Source organism: Choloepus didactylus, chromosome 26, assembly GCF_015220235.1.
Source record: "Choloepus didactylus isolate mChoDid1 chromosome 26, mChoDid1.pri, whole genome shotgun sequence".
Lineage (NCBI taxonomy): Eukaryota > Metazoa > Chordata > Mammalia > Pilosa > Megalonychidae > Choloepus > Choloepus didactylus.
The window spans coordinates 15,725,965-15,741,128 of record NC_051332.1 but is presented as its reverse complement, the minus strand read 5'-3'; the positions used below and the strand labels follow the sequence as shown (position 1 = coordinate 15,741,128).

Below are 15,164 nucleotides of genomic sequence, written 5' to 3'. Positions count from 1 at the left end.
ACTTCAGCCTCTGCTCCTGAAGGATCAGATGAGAACTTTGTTTAAACTGACGTCAGTCTTACCAGGGCAGGCCAAAATTTTGTAGTCTCTTAAGTTTTAATCATTTATGGTATCACTTTAGTTAATATAATTTGAAATTACTCATAAAGAAGTCCTGCAGAACCCCCTTCTTCACATTGGGAAATGTCTAAGTCTTTGCCAATCTCAAAGCCAACCCCTCCCCAACTTTCATTGTTCTTCCCTTCAGCCACCCATCCATCTTATATTTGTCTACAAGGCTGTGCCCAGAGCACTCCTAGTCAGGGTCTTCTACAAAACTAAGACTTTGACATCAACTTCAATGAGGCAATCCATAACATTGGCCCATTTTAGCCCCTTGGGTCTGATTCTAATTATTATGGGAAAGTATTGGAAGGATTCATGCCAGAAAGTGGTAATATTTGAATTCCATTTAATTTCAACCCCTTCATGGTGCCAATCCAGAAATGAGACCAAGGTAAAATTGGCTTTCATGGGATCATGCAACCAGTACATAGCCCTGTTATATACAGTACTCCATGTTATGGGACACTCACATTGTAATTCTTCTAACTCTGCATGTCAGATATTCTGTTAAAAGCCCATGGTTTGTACATGTACCTCACATGCGCTTGAATACTCAGGATGTAAGTTATAGAATAATCCATATTGTGTAGGTGGGTAGACTGGAGAGATGCTGAGAGGGATGAGAGAAACAGTGACTACACCATGATCTCAAAATTATTAAGGATTAGCTGAGTCTGAATTGAGCTCTTCATACTCACAACATGGTCAGCAATCAGGGCTTTACAGGTAGCTGTAGGGAGGGATGTGCTGTGGAAACTGTCCAATTAACAGGATGACATGATTGAGGAGGATGTGCAGTCAGGAGTCCTGGGAGGCCTTCATGGTGGTCCTATCTGTTGAGAAGTTTCAGTTAAGGTGACTATGATGGTTAGGTTCATGTGTCAACTTGGCCAGGTGACCCAGCTGTCTGGTAAGCAAACACTGGCCTAACAATTGCTGTGAAGACATTTGAGGCTGGTTGATAAACCAACAGGCTGGTTTATTGGATCATCAGTCAATTGACCGCAGCTGTGACTGATGACTCATCAAAGGGCATGCCTTCCACAATGAGAGAATGCAATTGGCTGGATTTGATCCAATTAATCAGTTGAAGACTTATACGCAAGACAGATGAGGACCTTCACTTCTTCTTTGGCTGCCCAGTGAAGCATTTCCCGAGGAGTTCGTTGAAGTTGCCTGTTCGTTTCCTGAGGAGTTCATTGAACACTTTCATTGAAGATCCCACTTCATTTCCTAAGGAGTTTGTTGAAGTTGCCAGTTCACTTCCTGAGGAGTTCATTGGGCACCTTCCTTGGAGTTGACAGTTTGTTGACAGCTCTACAGAATTTGGACTCATGCATACCCACAGTTGCGTAAGTCACTGACACCTCTCATTGATTCTGTTTCCCTAGAGAACCCTCACTAATACAGTGACCCAAGGAGATGAACTCACTTCCTTGGAGACAGAGCCCAACAGAAATTGGAACCCAGGTAACCAGGCACTGACATTCCACAGACAGTGCCCTAACCAGCTCATTTAGCCAGGGATGCTTGAAAGAGGATCATGTTCTCTTGTGCTCACAGATCTTAAGGATCTGGCCTCAGAAAACATGGGACTGATACCTTTATGCAATGATGTAGAAGTTGGCTCATCCCTACACCACAAGGTTTCTGTCCATTGGCCTGGAGTTTCCCCAAAGTAAATGAAGGTGGCACAAGATCAGAAATTCAGGAAATTCCAACATTGTCACACTGTCTGGGCACCCCAATAACCCTCCTTCTCTCAGGGTGCAGGAGGCATGAGGAATGGGACCTTTCATGTTAGGGTTTGAAAAACTGTTGTGCCTTTTGTTTTCACATCTCAGGACATGGATGCCTGGTGGGAAAGCAAGTGGTGATGGTGAGGCAGCCATCATTCAACATATTAATCATGGGCCCAAAATTTGTCATATTAACATATTAAATTTTCCAATCTATGAACCTGGGATGTCCTTCCACTTTTTTAAGTATTGTTTTTGTAGTCTTTATTATAAGTCTTTTGTATTCTTATTTAAGCTTATTGAAATATATTTTTTCTTTTAGGTGTTATTTTTTTGTTGTTGTTGTTAATTTTTTTTAATGTACCATTAAAGGCAATATTAAAATGCTCTAAACTTAGGAGTTTAAGGCTTGGAGAAGAGAGAGCTTATATATGATCTATACCAGAGGTCAGCAAACTATAGGCTGAAGACCAAATTTAGCCCTTTAGCCCACTGCCTTTTTTTTTTTTTTTTACCATGTGGCAGACTTTATGGTTTTATTTCACACAAATACAACTTGCACACCAGCTGTCTATTTGTTTTCTTCACTGCAGAGTCAGGCATTGGGGTTGGTGACTCTGATGGCCAGCTGGGCTGCTCTTTCCACAATGGCTTTACGGTTCTTGGAAGAAATGTTGTGAGAAATCTCAGCACAGTAAGATTTGTTGCACATCAGCAGCACTTCCAGCTCCTTGACATTGTGAACCAGGAACTTTCGGAAGCCACAGGGCAACATGTGCTTCATTTTCTTGTTGCTCCCATAACCAATGTTGGGCATCAAGATCTGATCCTTGAATTTTGTCTGCACCCTGTTGTCAATGGCTCTGGGTTTCTTCCAGTTACACTTAATTTTGATCAGTCCGACTGGTGCTGGATGAATTTCTTGGTCCTCTTTTTGATGATCTTGAGCTTTACGAGGGGTCTGAGGGCAGCCATGATGCTGGGTAGGAGATGACGCCCACTGCCTATTTTTATAAAGTTTTACTGGATCAGAGCCAGCCATATACACATTCACTTACAAATTGTCTGTGGCTGCTTTTTGTGCAACAAATTGTGTGAGGGACTGTATAGACAGCAAAGCCAAAAACTTTTACTACCTGGCCCTTTACAGAGAAAGCATGACAACCCCCAATTTAGACCACCTAATTAGAAGTTAAGACTCAAGCAAAAGCGGAAGCAAAGGTTCTATTTATTCCTACATCCCAATGATTTTCAACCCTGTTACATTTTCTGAGTTCCTCTTCTTTCAAGTCCAAAGCCATTTTCTTCAAGACCTATTCAAAGACAACTTTCTCCAAAACAGCATTCCTTAAATTTCCCCACTTCACTCTATTCCCCATGCTATGTTCCCACAGATACTGTTACTTCAAGGTGCTTTGTTTGAATCCAACATCCAAACGAGTCTCTTCTTCCCACTGCCTACCCAGGGATACAGGGTACATTTCTTACAAGGCTCTAGACATTTATGGACACCATGTTTGGAATTACTTTCAGAGCCTGTGACACATTCTTGAAATTCGTAATGTAGAGTCCTCACTTTTGGATGTGGGTAAACAGTCAGAAGTCACTCAATCAGTTTTGTGACCTTAACTGAGGAATTTCCTTGTAGGGCTTAACTTAGCTCTGAAGGCAACTCAGGAAGAAGAAAGCCAGATGTATTTTGAGAGATGATAGCACTATTTGAAAGGATACGTTGCCTGAAAATTTAACTCTAGTCTACAATCCACAAGTAGGCTACATTTCAAACTTGGTTAAGTCAGTTATTTGGAACTGGATATTTTTCTGATAGATTGGTTAAGAACAAATAAATTGCTATCACTTCAAAGCTCCATTTTATACATATGCTCATGTGACACCACTTGGATTAAAAAAAAAAATCATTGCAGATACCCCAATAAGATTGTAAATGTTCCAGGGCAAAGGGAACCTCACTTCCTGTCTCTGTGAATTCCCACTTAGGACCTGTGCATTCAATCGTCCAGGTGAAGCTAAATGTCATTTCTCTGAAGATTTCCCAGCTGACCCAAGTTGAGGTGGTAACTTCCATTACACAATGTATATACCCCCACTTCAGCCTGCATCATGGTATACTGTATACATGAATTTTCTTATCTATTTCCCTCTATAATGTGGATTCACCTTTGTTGATCCCATATCCATTTGTCCCACATGTAGCACGGTGCCCAGAGCCAGGACAAGAAACCAATCACCTTGGACTAGTCCTATTTCCAAATGTGAGGGCACCTATTTGTTTTAACAGAAGTTTTCACTTTCAGTTCTAGCTCTTTGTGTATGGGTACATCCAAACATCAAAGTGCTCTATAATCCAACAAGTTAAAGTCCCAGCTCCAGGAGGATATGAAGGAAGGCTGGTTGACATCAGTTACAGGGAACTAATAAACAACAGTCTACATGAGAGAACTGAACTCCCCTTGATTCAGTCTTTAGAGGAATGGTTTGCTATTTTGCCTGAAAGGAATTCCTGGAACTTCCAACATGTCCAGTTTCATACATAAGCATAAGACACTCGAGAGGCAATTGGACAATGCTGAGAGAATTGGCTGTGTTGGGGTCTCCACAGCTTGCCTCACCCTCTGTTTGCAGAAAGACAATCTAGAATTGACTCAAGAAGGACTAAGCTCCCTCCTATTGAGTGGGCAATGGGCAAGAACATCATCCAAGTCTTCCTTACCACTGCTGTCCAGGGCACCTGGGGAATCCTGGTGTAGGTCATTGTTATGTAGATGATGAGGAAGAAGACGGTGAGGACCCTGTAAAACACAGCTACGAACATGACCCAGACAAATGCAGGGACCCGGAAGTACTCAGTTCCAGCAATAAGTGTCCATACCAGCAGTCCCAGAATATTGTTGTGCTACCATCTCCCAAAATTGTGTTCAAAACCATGCACTCCTGTCCTCTATCACCCTTAGTGCTCCCTTTAGTATTTCCTGTAGGGCAGGTGTTTGTTCACAAAGTCTCTCATTGTCTGTTTGTCAGAAAATATTTTGAGCTCTCCCTCATATCGGAAGGACAGCTTTGCTGGATATAGGATTCTTGGTTGGCGGTTTTTCTCTTTCAGTATCTTAAATATATCACACCACTTCCTTCTTGCCTCCATGGTTTCTGCTGAGAGATCCACACATAGTGTTATTAAACTTCCTTTGTATGTAATGGATCGCTTTTCTCTTGCTGCTTTCAGGATTCTCTCTTTGTCTTTGACATTTAATAATCTGATTATTAAGTGTCTTGGCATAGGCGTATTCATATCTCTTCTGTTTGGGGTATGCTGTGCTTCTTGGATCTGTAATTTTATGTCTTTCATAAGAGATGGGAAATTTTCATTGATTATTTCCTCTATTATTGCTTCTGCCCCCTTTCTCTTCTCTTCTCCTTCTGGGACACCAATGATAGGTACATTATTGTACTTTGTTTCATCCTTGAGTTCCCGGAGATGTTGCTCATATTTTTTCATTCTTTTCTCCATCTGTTCCTTTGTGTGTAGGCTTTCAGGTGTTTTGTTCTCCAGTTCCTGAGTGTTTTCTTCTGCCTCTTGAGATCTGCTGTTGTATGTTTCCATTGTGTCTTTCATCTCTTGTGTTGTGCCTTTCATTTCCATAGATTCTACTAGTTGTTTTTTTGAACTTTTGATTTCTGCTGTACATATGCCCAGTGTTTCCTTTACAGCCTGTATCTCTTTTGCAATATCTTCTCTAAACTTTTTGATTTGATTTAGCATTAGTTTAAATTCCTGTATCTCAGTTGAAGTGTACATTTGTTCCTTTGGGCCATAACTGTGTTTTTCTTAGTGTAGGTTGTAATTTTCTGTTGTCTAGGCATGGTTTCTTTGGTTATCCAAATCAGGTTTTCTCAGACCAGAACAGGCTCAGGTCCCAGAGGGAAGAAATATTCAGTATCTGGTTTCCCTGTGGATGTGTATTAGAAAATTCTCCACCCTTTGATGCCTCAGGTCACTGTGCTTTTCTGCCCAGCAGGTGATGCCTGTTAGCCTACAATTCTTGACTGGTGTGAGGAGGTATGGCCATGTTCCCCCAGGCTCTGGGGTCTGCTTCTGAACTGAAAGGGCCCCACCCCTTTCCTCCTAGAGAAGACAGACCCCCCAGGTGGAGGTCATTAGCATTTCAGTGGTCTCTCTCTCTGCTTGTGTTGTCTCCAACCTTCCCAGAGTCACAGCCCTGGAAACTGAAAATGACTGGGGCTTTCTCCACTGAGCTGAAAGGGAAACAGATAGTCCCCTTCAGACCCAGTCCAAGGCAACCCTCCAGCTCTCCAAGGTCAGTCATCATCCAAAGCCTCTGTCTGTTTTTTGGGGATGCATACCTGTAGTGAGCAGTTCACACTCGCTACTTAAAACCCCAGTTGGAGCTCAGCTAAGCTATATTTGCTTGCTGGGAAAGAGCTTCTCTCTGGCACCACGAGGCTTTGCAGCTCAGGCTATGGGGGAGGAGGTCTCATGACTTGGATCCGCAGGTTTTACTTACAGATTTTATTCTGTGTTCTTGGGCATTCCTCCCAATTCAGGTTGGTGTATGATGAGTGGATGGTCTCGTTTGTCCCCCCGCAGTTATTCTGGATTATTTACTAGTTGTTTCTGTTTCTTTGTAGTTGTTCCAGGGGGACTACTTAGCTTCCATGCCTCTCTATGCCACCATCTTCTAGGTGTTATTTTTAATTGAATAATTCTCTTAGTTTCTCCTTTAGAAATTTCATTGCTAGTGTATAGGAACAAAGTGTTTTATGCATTTTGATCTTATTCCCTGCCTCTTTGCAGAATTAATTTATTTGCTCCAATAGTTTTCTTGTGAATTCCTTTGTATTTTCTGTATACAAGACCATGTCATCTGCAAATAGAGGTAGTTTAATTCATTCTTTCCAATATGGATATGTTTTGATCTTTCATTGCATAATTGTTGTGGAAAGAACTTCTAGTAAACAATGAATAGCAGTAGTGAAAGCAGGCATTCTTGTCTCATTCTTGGTCTTAGGAATACAGTTTTAAGTCTTTCATCATTGAATATAAGGTTAGTTATAGCTTTTACAGGATTAGCCTTTATCATGTTGAGAAATTTCCCTTCTATTCCTATTTTTCAAGACAGGGTGCTGGATTTAAATGAATGTGTTTCCTCCATCTATTGAGATAATCATGTAATTTTTTTCCTTCATTTAATTTATGTGTTGTGTTACATTTATTCTTTTTCATATGTTAAGTCAGCCTTCTATTTCTGAGATGAATCCCACTTGGTCATGACGTATAACCTTATTAATATGTCATTGGATTTGGTTTGCTAGTTTTTTGTTAAGGATTTTTGCATTTATATTCTGAAGGGAAATTGGTCTGTAATTGTCTTTTCCTGTGATGCCCTTACCAGCCTTTTCTTTCAGAGTAATGTTGGATTAGGAAGCATTTCCACTCCTTTAATTCTTACAAGAGTTTGAGAAGGATTGGCAGAAATTCATCTTTAAATGTTCCACAGAATTTACCAGTGAAGCAATTTCATCCCAGACTTAAATTTTGGAGAAGTTTTTTTTTTTTTTTTAAACTGTTTTATTCACACACCATACAATCCTTCCTAAGTGTAGAAGTAATGGCTCCTGGTAAAATTACATAGTTATGCATTCACCACCAAAATCTATATAAGTTTTCAATTTCTTCTGAAAACAAAGAAAAATAGAAAAAATCCCATACTCATCCCTTTTATCCTCTTACATTTAGTTTTGGTATATTGCCCTTGTTACAATTAATGAAAGAATGTTAGAATCTTATTGATAATCATAGACCTTAGTTTACATTAATTTTAGTTTTCCATATACCATTACATTTTTAGGGCCTTGTAATAGTGGCATACATTTGTTCTCATTCATGTAAAAACTTTCTTATATTTGTACAATTAACTGCCATCATTGCCTATTCTGGTTTTTGCTAGGTTATACAGTCCATGTTTTTATCCTCTATCTTTCCTTCTGGTGCCATACATTTCCCTAGCCTTCCTCTTCCATATTCACACCTAGCTTTGTTCATTATATTTACAATATTGTCATTTCATCATGCAGAATTGTGCTGTGAATTTCTGAACATTTGCCATAAATCTTGTTAAACATTTTGTATTCTTTAAGCATCAAATGCCAAATCACTACCCACCTTGTAACTCTTCATAATGTGTGTCCTCAAATTTATCTCTCAGAGTTTGCTCATTATAGTCAGTGCATATTAGTGACATTATACAATATTTGTCCCTTTGTTCCTGGCTTATTTCACTCAACATAATGTCCTCAAGTTTCATTCATGTTGATGCATGTATCATGATTTCATTCCTTCTTATAGGTGTATAATATTCCATCATATTTCTATACTACATTTTGCTTATCCATTCATCAGTAGTTGGACAGTTTTGCTGTTTTCATTCATTGGCAATTGTGAAAAATACCACTATAAACATCATTGTACAAATGTTCTGTTCATATCCATGCATTCAGTTTTTCTGAGTATATGCCTAGAAATGGAATTGCTGGATCATGCAGCTATTCTATACTTAGCTTCCAAAGGAACTGCCAAACTGTCTTCCAGGGCAGCTGCACCATTCTACATTCTCACCAACAGTGAATAAGTGTACTTATTTCTCCATATTCTCTCCAGCATTTTTAGTTTTCTATTTTGCCATAATAGCCATTCTAGTAGGTGTGAAATGGTATCTCATTCTGGTTTTGATTGCACTTCCCTAATAGCTAGAAAAGTTGAGCAACTTTTCATATGATCATAAGCAATTTTCATTTCTTTTTTGGAAAAGGTTCTATCCATGTCTTTTTCCCATTTTTTAATTGGGTTGCTTGTACTTTTGTTGATGAGTTGTAGGATTTCTTTATATATACTGGATATTAACTCTTTATCAGATATAAGGTTTCAAAATATTTTTCCTATTGAGTAGGTTGCCTTTTTACTTTCTGAGAAAGTCCTTTGATGTACAAAAGTATTCAATTTTGAAGAGATACATTTTATCTATTTCTTTTTTCATTGCTTGCACTTTGGGTGTAAGGCCTAAGAAACCACCTCCTACCACATGATTTTTAAGATATTTCCCTATATTTTATTCTAACAGTTTTAAATTATTCAGTCTAGTGTCTTGGTCTATGAACCATTTTGAGTTAATTTTTGTATAAGTTGTGAGATAAGGGTCCTATTTCATTCCTTTGGATATGGATATCCAATTCTCCCAGCACTATTTGTTGAAGAGTCTCTTCTGTCCCGGATGAGTGAACTTGGTCATCTTGTCAAAAATCAATTGTCCATAGATGAGAGGGTGTTCTTGTTTGTTAAAGCTTCCAGAATGCAATATACAAGATATGAGTTGGCTTTTAACAATGGAAGTTCTTAAGTTACAATTTCAATTCTAAGGCCATGAAAAAGTCAAAATTAAGGCAGCAAAAAAGGGAGTAAGTCTTGAGGAAGACTGCTGGCATCTGAGGTTCCTCTTTCAGATGGTAGGGCCCATGGCTGTTGTCAGATGGTCTGTTACTCCCAGATTACTCTGTCAGATTGCAAAGTACATGGATGGAATCTTCTGGTCCTTCACTCCTGAATTTCATTGCTTTCAGCTCTTGATCCCAGTGACTTTTTCTCTGAGCATCTTTGCATTCTCTTTAAGCATCTTTGGTACATTTCGCTCCCTATACTCTCTCCAAATGTTTCTCCCTTTTATCCTCTCATAAATAAGTCTTGTAAAGGATTTAGATAAATCTCAATTGAAACAACCTAATCAAAAGGACCCACCCACAATAGATCTGCCCACAAAGGGATGTATTAAAAGAAAATGCCATTTTCTGAGATACATAATAGCTTCAAAACAGCACAGAGTCTATTTCTGAACTCCCAATTCAATTCTGTTGGTCAATATATCTGTCTTTACGTCAGTAACATGCTGTTTTGACCACTGTACATTTGTAATATGCTTTAAGATCAGGAAGTATGAGACCTTCCAATTCATTTTTTTCTCAAGATGTTTCTAACTATTTGGGGCAATTTGCTATTCTGAATAAATTTGATTATTTGTATTTCTAATTCTGCAAGGTCAATTATTGGGATTTTCATTGGTTGTGCATTGATTCTATGAATCATTTTGGGCAGAATTGGCATCTTAACTACATTTAGTCTTCCAATCCATGAACATAGTATGTCCCTCCATTTATTTAGGACTTCTGTGATTTCTTTTAGTAATACTTTGTAGTTTTCTGTGTATAGGTACATTATGTCTTTGGTTAAATGAATTCCTAAGTATTCATTACTTTTTTATATTGGAAATGGAGCTTTCTTCCTGATTTTGTATTCAGATTGCTCAATAATAGGGTGCAGAATTACTACTGATTTTACATATTGACCTTGTATCCTGCCCCATTGCTGAACTTATTTATTTGTTCTAGCAGCTTTGCTGTAGATTTTTCAGGGTTTTCTACACATAAAATCATGTCACCTGCAAATAGTGAATATTTTACTTCTTCCTTTCAAACTTAGATTACTTTTCTTTCTTTTTCTTGCCTAATTACTCTAGCTAGAACAATGTTGGATAACACTGGTGGCAGTGTGCATCCTTGTCTTTTTTACAGATCTTAGAGGGAAAGCTTTCAGTCTTTCTCCATTGAATATGTTAGCTGTTTGCTTTTCATATATTGCCTTTATGTTGTGGAATTTTCTTCTATTCCTATCCTTTGAAGTATTTTCTTTGTGAAAGGATATTTAATTTTGTCAAATGCCTTTTCTGCACCAAATCTGATGATCATGTGGTTTTACCCCTTTGATTTGTTAATATGGTGCATTATATTATTTGATTTTCTTGTGTTGAACCATCTTTGCATACCTGGAACAAAACCCACTTGGTCATGGTGTAGGATTATTTTAATCTGCTTCAAGACTTGATTAGGAAGTATCTTGTGGAAGATTTTTGCATCTATATTCATTAGAGATTGGCCTGTAATTTTCTTTTTTCTCAGTATATTTGTCTAGCTTTGGTATTAGGGTGACAGTGGCTACATAGAATGATTTAGGTGGCTTTGTCTCCTCTTCAAATGTTGAAGAGTTTGAGCAAGACTGTTACTAAATCTTCCATGAATGCTTGGTATAATTCACATGTGAAGGCAATCTAGTCCTGGATTATTCTTTCTTGGGAGGTTTCTGATGACTCATTCAATCTCTTTACTTATAAATGGTTTTTCTGAGGTCTTCTATTTCTTCTCAAGTCAATGTTAGTTGTTCACGTTTTTCTAGGAAGTTGTCCATTTCAATTAAGTTGTCCAATTTGTTAGATATAGTTGCTCATAGTACCTTCTCATTATCTCCTTTATCTCTTTGGGGTCAGTAATTATGTCTCCCATTCTGTTTCTGATTTTATTTATTTGCACCCCCTCTCTTTGTCTCTTTGTCCTGCTAGCTAAGGGCCCAATGATTTTATTGGTTTTCTCAAAGAACCAACATCTCATTTTGTTGATTTTCTCTATTGTTTTCATATTCTCAATTTCATTTATTTCTCTTCTAATCTTTGTTAGTTCTTCCATTCTGTTTGCTTTGGGGTTACTTTGCTGTACTTTTTCTAGTGCCTCTAGGAGTGCAGTTAAGTCCTTCATTGTTGTTCTTTATTCCTTTTTAATATAGGCATTTAAGGCAATAAATTTCCCTATAAGCAGTTCCTTTTTGGCATCTGAAACGTTTTGATGTGTTGTGTTCTCATTTTCATTTGCCTCAAGATTTTTAAAGATTTCCATTGTAATTTCTTTCTTGATGCACTGGTTGTTTACATGTGTGTTGTTTAGCCTCCATATATTTGTGAATTTTCAGCCCTCTGTTATTGATTTACAGCTTCATTCTAATATTAACTGCTAAAGTGTTTTATATTATTTAAATAATTTAAAATTTATTGATACCTGCCTTGTGACCCAACATGCAGTCTATCCTGTAGAATGATGTATTGACACTTGAGAAGTATGCACATGTGGCCATTGTGGGGTGGGGTGAATTGTTCTATAAATGTCTCCTAAATTTACCTAATTTATCATAATACTCAAGGACTCTGTTTCACTATTGATCCTCTATGTAGATGATCTATCCATTGATGAGAATGGTGTATTGAAGTCTACAATTATTGTATATGTGTCTATTTCTCCATTCTGTTTTGTCAGTGTTTGGCTCATGTATTTTGGGACATGCAGGATAGGTGCATGTGTACTTATAATTATTAGTTTTTCTTCATGAATTGACAATTGTATTAATATAAAATGTCCAACCATCCTTCCTTGTCTCTTTTAACTGACTCACAGTTAAGTCTAATATGTATGAGATTAGCATAGTTAACCCAATCTATTCCTGGTTGCTGTTTTCAGGGAATATATTTTCCCAACTTTTCACTTTCAGCCTATTTTTGTTCTTGGGCCTGAAATGAATCCCTTGTAGATAGCATAAATATGGATCTTGTTTTAAAATCTATTCTGCAGGGGTTGGGGCAAGATGGTGGAGTGGTGAGGTGCAGAATTTCATCTCTCCCCTGGAGCAGCTGGCAATTACCCAAGAACTATATGAAACAGTGTTTTCAGGGTCTCCAGTAAACAGTCACATGTTGGATGCAAGTTTGGAATTGGAGGAAAAGCTGAGAATGCAGTGAGCATTGAAAGACCAGGTTGAGGAACTAGGCTGGGCTTGGGGAGAGACAGAGTACCTACAGTGTCTTTGAGTTCTGGATTCACTTCTGAAGGTCTCTGCCCCATCTTTAATTGGCAACTCAGGCTGACCAAGGAATCTACCTGGAGATTCCCAAAGAGGAGAGGGGAGAAGGGAATAGTGACCCTGAGAGACAACTGGGGTTCCAAGGAATGGGAGAGTGGAGTGAGGTCCAGCTCAACTGGCAGTCCTCCTTCTGGGAACTCAGACCCCAGGGGCTGGAATTCAGATTCCAGCTTCAGTCAGCCACACCCCCAACAGGATCAGAGTCACCAGGAGAACTAAAGTCTCCATACCTCCTTACACTGGTGGGGGAGCTTGGGCTGGCAAGCACCACCTGCTGGACAGGAGAGGAAAAGCACTGCTTCTAAAGGCCTCACAGGAGGGTCTCACTCTCAGGAAAACTCCATACCCTCCCAATGAGACCTGGGCCTCACTAGACTGGGAAAATCTGAATGGGGTTGACCATATCTGAGGAGACCCTCTCACAAAAAGGCTACATAGAAGCAGAGCAAGAAATAGAATAAACAGCTGAAAAATTCTGATCAACTAAATAGAAAGATCTAAGATAAGTTGAACTGAATAACAGAGGCCAGAGAACAAAGCCAACCAATAAGAAAACCCCTAGCTAAAAGACAGAAAACAAGCTCCAGAATAATCTATTCAAGAAAATCAGATGCCTAGACAACTTAACAAGCCATACCACAAAACATTAAAATATGGACCAGTGAAAGGAACAAACTAATAGTTCAGCCAAGATACAGGAGATGAGGAAACTAATGCTAAATAATTCAATGAAATGAAGGAAGATATAGTGAAAGAGCTGAAGGATATAAAGAAGACACCGGATGAACATAAAGAAGAATTCATAAACTTGAAAAAACAAATGGCAGAACTCATGGGAATGAAGGTCACAATGGATGAGATGAAAAACAAAATGGAGGAACACAACAGTAGATTTGAACAGGCAGAAGAAAGTATCAGTGAACTTGAAGACAAGACATTTGAATTCATACACACAAAAGAACAGATAGTGAAAAAAATGGAAAAATACAAGCAGGGTCTTAGGGAGCTGAGTGACAACATGAAATGCACAAATATACATGTTATGGTTATCCCAGAAGGAGAAGAGAGGGGAAAAGGGACCGAAAGCATAATAGAAGAAAAATGCACTTAAAATTTCCCAACCCTTATAAAAGACAGAAAATTAGAGATTTGAGAAGTACAGCATACCACAAATAGAATAGACCTCAATAGACCTACTCCAAGTCACTTACTAGTCAGATTGTCCAATGTCAGAGAAAGAAAGGACTCTGAAAGCAGCAAGAGAAAAGCAATCCATCACATACAAGGGAAGGTTGATAAGATTATGAACAGATTTCCCTGCAGAAACCATGGAGGCAAGAAGACAGTGGCATGATATATTTAAGATACTGAAAGAGAAAACTGTCAAGCAAGATTTCTATACCTGGCAAAACTTTCCTTCAAAAATGAGGGAAAGATTAAAACATTTTCAGACAAACAGACACTGAGAGAGTTTGTGAATAAGAGACCAGCACTATGAGAAATACTAAAGGGAGTGCTACAGGCTGATAGGAAAAGACAGAAGAGAGAGACTTGGAGAAAGTGCAGAAATGAAGATTATCAGGAAAGGTAAAAGAAGAGAGAGGAAAAAATAAGATATGACATACAAATTCCAAAAATGGTAGTAGAAAGTACTGCCCTTACAGCAATAACACTAAACATAAATGGATTAAACTCCCCAATAAAAAGACACAGACTGGCAGAATCGATTAAAAAACAGGACCCATCTATATGCTGTCTACAAGAAACTCATTTTAGACAAAAGGACAAAAATGACTGAAAGTGAAAGGTTGGAAAAAGATATTTCATGGAAACAACAAACAGAGAAAAGTGGGAGTAGCTATGTTAATATCATACAAATTAGACTTCAAAAGTAAAACAATTAAAAGAGACAAAAAGGACACTATATGTTAATAAAAGGGTCAATTCATCAAGAAAACGTATCATAAATATTTATGCACTAAGCCAGAATGCACCAAAATTCATGAGGCAAACACTGAGATCACTGAAAGGAGTAATAGATACCTTATTGGAGGTTGGAGATGCAATACACCACTCTCATCAATGGGTAGAACATCTAGACAGAGGATCACTAAAGAAACGGAGATGTTGAATTGTATGATAAATGAACTAGACTTGACAGACATTTATAGAACACTACATTCAACAACAGCAGGATGCACTTTCTTCTCAAGTGCTCATGGAACATTCTCTAGGATAGACCATATGTTGGGTCACAAAGCAAGTCTCAACAAATTTAAAAATATTAATATTCTACAAAACAGTTTCTCAGACCATAATGAAATGAAGTTGGAAATAAATAAAAGGCAGAAGGATGCAAAATTCACAAACAAATGGAGGCTAAACAACACTCTCTTGGAAAACCAGTGGGTAAAGGAAGAAATTACAATAGAAATTAGTAAATACCTAGAGGCAAATGACAATGAAATCACGACTTATCAAAACATATGGGATACAGC

General features: G+C 38.2%; 1 pseudogene; it reads right to left on the bottom strand.

Annotated features, from left to right (window-relative positions):
- Window positions 1-2,415: 2,415 nt before the first annotated feature.
- On the bottom strand, window positions 2,416-2,819 carry LOC119520892 (annotated as a pseudogene).
- Between the last annotated feature and the right edge of the window lie 12,345 nt (window positions 2,820-15,164).